Below are 6,829 nucleotides of genomic sequence, written 5' to 3' on the forward strand. Positions count from 1 at the left end.
TGAAAAGCGACGGCGTTTTGTTTGTAAGAGAACAGGTTGTACTACAAATGACTTGATTTATTGATATCACATGTATGTATGACACCTAAATTATGCTAGGAATGTCTGAAATCTCCTTAGAAGGATATTTTGGCCCTGAGAAGGGCCGAGTTTGGTGTATACTAGGGTGGTCGATTTAGCTTATGCACGCTCTCCACGGATACGGCGAGCAAGCTGAATGTCCTTTGGCATGATGGTGACACGCTTGGCGTGGATGGCACAGAGGTTAGTGTCCTCGAAGAGACCGACCAGGTAAGCCTCGGATGCCTCCTGTAAAGCCATGACGGCAGACGACTGGAAGCGAAGATCGGTCTTGAAGTCCTGGGCAATCTCGCGCACCAGACGCTGGAAGGGAAGTTTCCTGATGAGCAACTCGGTGCTCTTCTGGTAACGACGGATCTCACGCAGGGCGACCGTTCCGGGCCTGTAACGGTGAGGCTTCTTCACACCCCCTGTGGCAGGAGCAGACTTGCGTGCTGCCTTGGTGGCCAGCTGCTTACGAGGAGCCTTGCCTCCCGTGGACTTGCGAGCAGTCTGCTTGGTGCGAGCCATGGTGAACAACTGTGGTTTGTGATGGCCGGCGCCGAAAAATTTTTGCTTATATACGCCGTCTCGAGGCGCTTGCTCGAGCGCCATTGGCTGCTCGACTCGCCTACGTCACCCCGTTGCCCCTCCCCTCCTTCCTCTGGCTGCAGCCAACAGGCGGCTCACCTCAATCACTATTATCGCTGATTTTGCTCTATTTTTTGGATTTGTGCAAAAGTCATTTCACAGGGACGTGAAACAGACGAGTAGGCAACTGCAGTTTTGAAAGCGTTGTGAGAAAGCCGTGTCTACTCGACCACAAGCGTAAAGTAAGGGCAGGCAGGAGTTGCAATGCTACTAGTACGTCCGCTTGATGGGATATAGTCGGGAAATCGTGCGGGCATTCGTCAATTCGATTCACACAACTTCAACACCATGACTGGACGCGGCAAGGGACTCGGAAAGGGTGGCGCCAAGCGTCATCGTAAGGTGCTACGTGACAACATCCAGGGCATCACCAAGCCCGCTATTCGTCGCTTAGCTCGTCGTGGCGGCGTGAAGCGTATTTCGGGTCTCATCTACGAAGAGACCCGTGGCGTCCTGAAGGTGTTCCTCGAGAACGTCATCCGTGATGCTGTAACCTACACGGAACACGCCAAGAGGAAGACCGTCACTGCCATGGACGTGGTGTACGCTCTGAAGCGCCAGGGTCGTACCCTCTACGGATTCGGCGGATAAGAGCTTGGCTAATCCATCGATTCCACCCACCACCACCTCAAAACGGGACCTAATTAGGTCCCTATACTTTTTTACTGAAGGGCTTAATAGACGATAACATAAATTGTTTTGATATCAGCTAGCACATTGGGTCTTATGAAATCTATTTTTTATCCTCGCATGCTTAAAGGGACTCTGATTGGGGAGGGAGGGGGGGGGGGGAAGGTTTGTTACGTTATATACTAGCAGAGCAGGATCATTGGTGGGGGGGGGGGGGGTGAGGGGGAGAGAGAGAGAGAGAGAGATCTTTCCCAACTCTTCCTTTTTACATGAGTGAGCTACCCGTTTTATTCATTTTATCCTTCTCAGAGCTGTTTTGATAGTATCCAAATGATGGTAAATGAAAAGGGAGGACACGAATATCTACCCAGAATTCAGGACTGGCAATCGATATGCATGTTTGAGTGCGAATCTTTTTCTCTCTCAACTTAGGTATACGTTTATGTCGTACCTAAAAGCGAGAACCACACTATTGGGACAAGTATGCAAGGCCCAATTTTCCTAACAAGCACAGTTAATTTTGTTATTTTCGAACATTTCTTTCCAAATTGGTTTATCCAATTAACAGTATTATATTAAGATCATGAATTGCTGGGTTAGGTTAGGTTAGGTTAGGTTAGGTTAGGTTAGCTTAGCTTAGGTTAGGTTAGGTTAGGTTAGGTTAGGTTAGCTTAGCTTAGCTTGGGTTAGCTTAGGTTAGGTTAGGTTAGCTTAGCTTGGGTTAGCATAGGTTAGGTTAGGTTTGATTACATTTCTATGTTAGATTTAACTCAAATTCAAAACAATTGCAGTCATTCGGCTTGTTAGTCAACTTGCCTCTAATAGGGGCAATTTGTCTAACAAGACTATTTAGTTTTGTGTGCATATATATATATATATATATATATATATATATATATATATATATATATATATATATATATATATATATATATATATATATATATATATATATATATATATATATATATATATATATATTATAGCTTCAAGACTCCGAACCAATATAGAAGCATCAAGAGGAAGTGCTTGTGTTATGGGCCAATAGGCCTTCTGCAGTTACTTCCATTCTTATGTTTTTATTCCCATTGGTTCGTGTTTTATCTTGTGTAAATGTCAATCACCTCACCAAAAACTTTGGTACCATATCACCTCACCCATGTATGTGTGTATATATATATATATATATATATATATATATATATATATATATATATATATATATATATATATATATATATATATATATATATATATATATATATATATATATATATATATATATATATATATATATATATAATATACAGAGTAAATCTACCCCAAAAGTAATGATTTATTTGTCTACAAAACTAAACTCTTTTTGGAATCATATGAGGCCCCTCCACTGAGGGGGGAGGCCTGGATGTTTATTGTCATGTGTATTCATGCTGCTTGCATGTCGTCGTTTATTTTGCCTTTGTTGTTTTCTTGACAGCTTTCTTTGCCTTGGGTGGTTTGGGAGATTTTGAAGCTCTCTTTATTTTGGGCTTTTTGTTCCCAACAACAAGCTGCTGCTGCTGCTGCTTCTTTTTCAAGGCTGTAGGTGGTTTGTTGCTTGTGGCGGCTTTCTTGGGAGTTACCACGGCCTTCTTTGCTGCTGTAGATGGTTTCTTGGTTGTGGTGGCTTTCTTGGGAGTTAGAACGGCCCTCTTCTCTGCTACGGCCAGCTTGAATGATCCACTAGCTCCACTTCCCTTGGTCTGAACAAGAATGCCGTCAGCCACTGCTTTCTTGAGAAATCTTCGGATGTAAATGGCGATCTTGGCAGCCTCGACTTTGTTGTTGGCAACAACGTACTTCTTGATTGCTTGTAGAGACGAGCCCTTACGGTCTTTGAGTGCTGCGACCGCGGCTAGAACCATTTGACTAGTTTTCGGGTGAGCAACCTGGACGCGAGGTTTCCTGGTGGTGGCCACCACAGCAGCAGCAGCCGCAGCCTTCTTGGTAGGCTTTGCTTCTACCATGATGATGATGAGATAACCAAGGTGATGAGAGACGCTCAGACAGTCACGGGGGAATGATGCTGCCGCCGCTTGAGCCGAACCTATTTATGTGCCGGCACGGTACAGAAGCTGCAACCTGGCAACTCGTCCACCAATCACGACGGTTGGTTTTACGGCTCCGAAACCTGGATCCCATATCTTCTCTAAAATAGAAGCATTTGTTCATGTTCTTTGTAAAAGTATCATAAAGCAGGACAGATGAGACAAATATCATAAAAACTGAAGAGCAGATGAGCACACACATGTATGTATTACAAAAGAAAATCCACAAATTCATTAGAAATTGGCAGGGTAGGCTGAGGAAGTAGGTAGATGTAAAATGTCTGTAAATGGCGAAAGAACATAAACCCAAGACTGAATAAACGATGTTAAATATCCATGCCAAGGAGACAAAAATATGTTAGGATACAATTACCATTAAGACACCACAAGAAGGTCCGTATCCTGCCGTGATGACTAAAAAGAGTTGGTTATTAGCCACAATGTGTAGGCAGTCTCATGCCAACGGCCATACCACGTTGAGAACACCGCTTCTCGTCCGATCAGCGAAGTTAAGCAACGTTGGGTTTGGTTAGTACTTGGATGGGTGACCGCCTGGGAACACCAAATGCTGTTGGCAATAATGTTTTTTGTTTTGTTTTGTTTTGTTTCGTTTGTTTTTGTTTGAATGGCTGGCTGGCTGGCTGGCTGGCTCCACGGGAAATTCACGGAGTTGTGTGGAATAAGGCCTGGTAAAATGAATTAATATGTATGTCATGTTTAAAACAAACTCGCTTAATATAGTGTGTGAGGCTTTATACAAAAACAAACAACCAAAACAAAACATGTTGTATATATATATATATATATATATATATATATATATATATATATATATATATATATATATATATATATATATAGCTTAATCCGGGTTTGAACTCGCAACTCCAAGAATACGCATCACTTATATACACTTTACCACTGGACCACTGCAGGACACTTGATGCTGAGGTATCAATTTAATGACGTAAATGCCATTTCCACAAATAAATGATAATTTAAAAGTATTTGTATGTACAAATCTTTTCTGTTTAAAAGGCTACAATATCAGTTACTGATATAATTTGTGTTAATGTTTCTATACCCACAGGAAGGCATGTTTTTGCTTATATGTAAGGGGTACGGAGAAGGAATCCACAGACCATCATTCCCCTTCCCCCCCCCCCCCCCTCCCACCTACTACCACCACCACCACCACCACCACCACTACTCACCACCAATCACCACCAATCACCACCACCACCAATCACCACCAATCACCACCACCACACCTAACCGAAAACCCCCTAACACATCAACCCTCCCCCCAATCAACAGGCGAAATAATAACCCTCAAATGCCTGCCTGCCTGCCTGCCAGCCAGCCAATACTAACGGTCTTCTCAGAAAGAAAATCTCTTTGTATCTGTATTACTTGATGAAATGTATGATTCTAATAATGAAAATAAATTGTTATGTCGGTTGTATGAGCATAATGACCAATATGCACGTGATATGAATGAATTAAATAGTGTAGTTTTAAGTAATTAGGTTGTAGACACATTAAGCGGATATGATATTTGACGCGTCCAGAACTGGTGATTTTTGGTTTAGTTTTAAATGCACCACCACCACCACCACCACCATTGCTTCCCCAGAGCCTAATTAAGGACCGGTAAAAGGAGTCAATATGTATGTCATCTATAAAACCAAAGAATGAATAAAAACACACACACACACACCTACATAATAGTACTAGGAAGATTGTATGGCATAAAAAAAAAAAAAAAGTACTCCCATTGGGTCGTTTGAACTCGCGACTTCCAAAACACCAGCCACACACCTTACCACCCAGCCACCATAGAGTTGGTATAATTGTGCAACTTTAGTTATAAAACTAAAGTTCTTATTGTCTCAAATCTTATTGTCTGTTCTATGAAAAGGCATGATGTAAATTATGTATTTTTTGAATGATTGAATTGTAGGCACATTAAGCGGATTCGATATTTGATATATCCAGAAAAGGTGATTTCTGTTCAGTTTTAAAATGCATCACCGTTAACGCTAAAGGACTGGTAAAACGACTCGATGTTTGTCATTTTTAAAATAAACACTAAAACTAGGCCCTTAACATATATAATGTTTGAATATAAATTGAATGCATATAAATACAAAGTGGGAGTGGCTGGCTGGCTGGCTGCCTGCCTGCCTGGCTGGCTGGCTGGCTGGCTGGCTGGTTGGCTGACTGGCTGGCTGCCTGGCTGCCTGCCTGCCTGCCTGCCTGCCTGCCTGCCTGCCTGCCTGGCTGGCTGGCTGGCTGGCTGGCTGGCTGGCTGGCTGGCTGGCTGGCTGGCTGCCCGCCCGCCCGCCCGCCCGCCCGCCCGCCCGCCCGCCTGCTTGCCTTGCCTTGCCTTGCCTTGCCTTGCCTTGCCTTGGCTGTCCTGTCCTGTTATTGCCTTGCCTTGCCTTGCCTTGCCTTGCCTTGCCCTGCCCTGCCTTGGCTGCAGCTGGCTGGCTGGCCGTAAATCAACTCTTAACAACACCACACCACACCACACCATCACTCATCACCCATCACCCACCACCGGCCCCAGTCTCCCAGCCTCTCTTATATACCCGAGCAGGCCCTTTAAATTATTTGAATTGTTGCACTTCGGCCAATGGCACGATCGCTGCTGCTCAAACATATTCTGGTTCACAAGTATTATAATATATTATATTATATTATATTATATATATATATATATATATATATATATATATATATATATATATATATATATATATATATATATATATATATATATATATTTATTCATGAAACACATTAAAACCTTGATCATTTATTCATTCGTTACGTCTAGTGAAGAATTGCTTTTGTTCATTTGTATGATTAAAAATTGATAGAATATGAATTCCTCGCTTAAAGTAAAATATAAAATATATATTGGATTTATATGATTGGTTAATATTCCAAGTGATGCTGAATATCCCCTATAATTTTGTTTTGTTTGTTTGTTTGTTATGTACACATTCCAAATGAAATCAATATAAATGTTATTATTAATGTTTGAAAGTTGATTGTCTACTTGAATCTCTCTATTAAAGTGTGTGTGGCTCCGGATGGAGCCTGGTTATGGTATTTGTCGTGGTGGGTGGCAGAAGTGCTTACTTCTTCTCTGTCTTCTTTGGCAAAAGAACTGCCTGAATGTTTGGAAGAACACCTCCCTGTGCAATGGTTACGCCAGACAGAAGTTTGTTGAGTTCTTCGTCGTTGCGGATGGCCAACTGCAAGTGACGTGGGATGATACGGGTCTTCTTGTTGTCACGTGCGGCGTTACCGGCGAGCTCCAGAACTTCGGCAGCGAGGTATTCCATGACGGCTGCCAGGTAGACAGGAGCGCCAGCACCGACGCGTTCGGC

General features: G+C 42.6%; 1 non-coding gene across 1 annotated transcript; it reads left to right on the forward strand.

The window, feature by feature from the left end:
- Positions 1-3,886: 3,886 nt before the first annotated feature.
- LOC138360653 (5S ribosomal RNA) lies at positions 3,887-4,005 on the forward strand. Its single transcript, XR_011226546.1, has one exon. It is a non-coding gene; the product is annotated as a 5S ribosomal RNA (ribosomal RNA).
- Positions 4,006-6,829: the final 2,824 nt, after the last annotated feature.

Source organism: Procambarus clarkii, unplaced genomic scaffold, assembly GCF_040958095.1.
Source record: "Procambarus clarkii isolate CNS0578487 unplaced genomic scaffold, FALCON_Pclarkii_2.0 HiC_scaffold_116, whole genome shotgun sequence".
Taxonomy (NCBI): domain Eukaryota; kingdom Metazoa; phylum Arthropoda; class Malacostraca; order Decapoda; family Cambaridae; genus Procambarus; species Procambarus clarkii.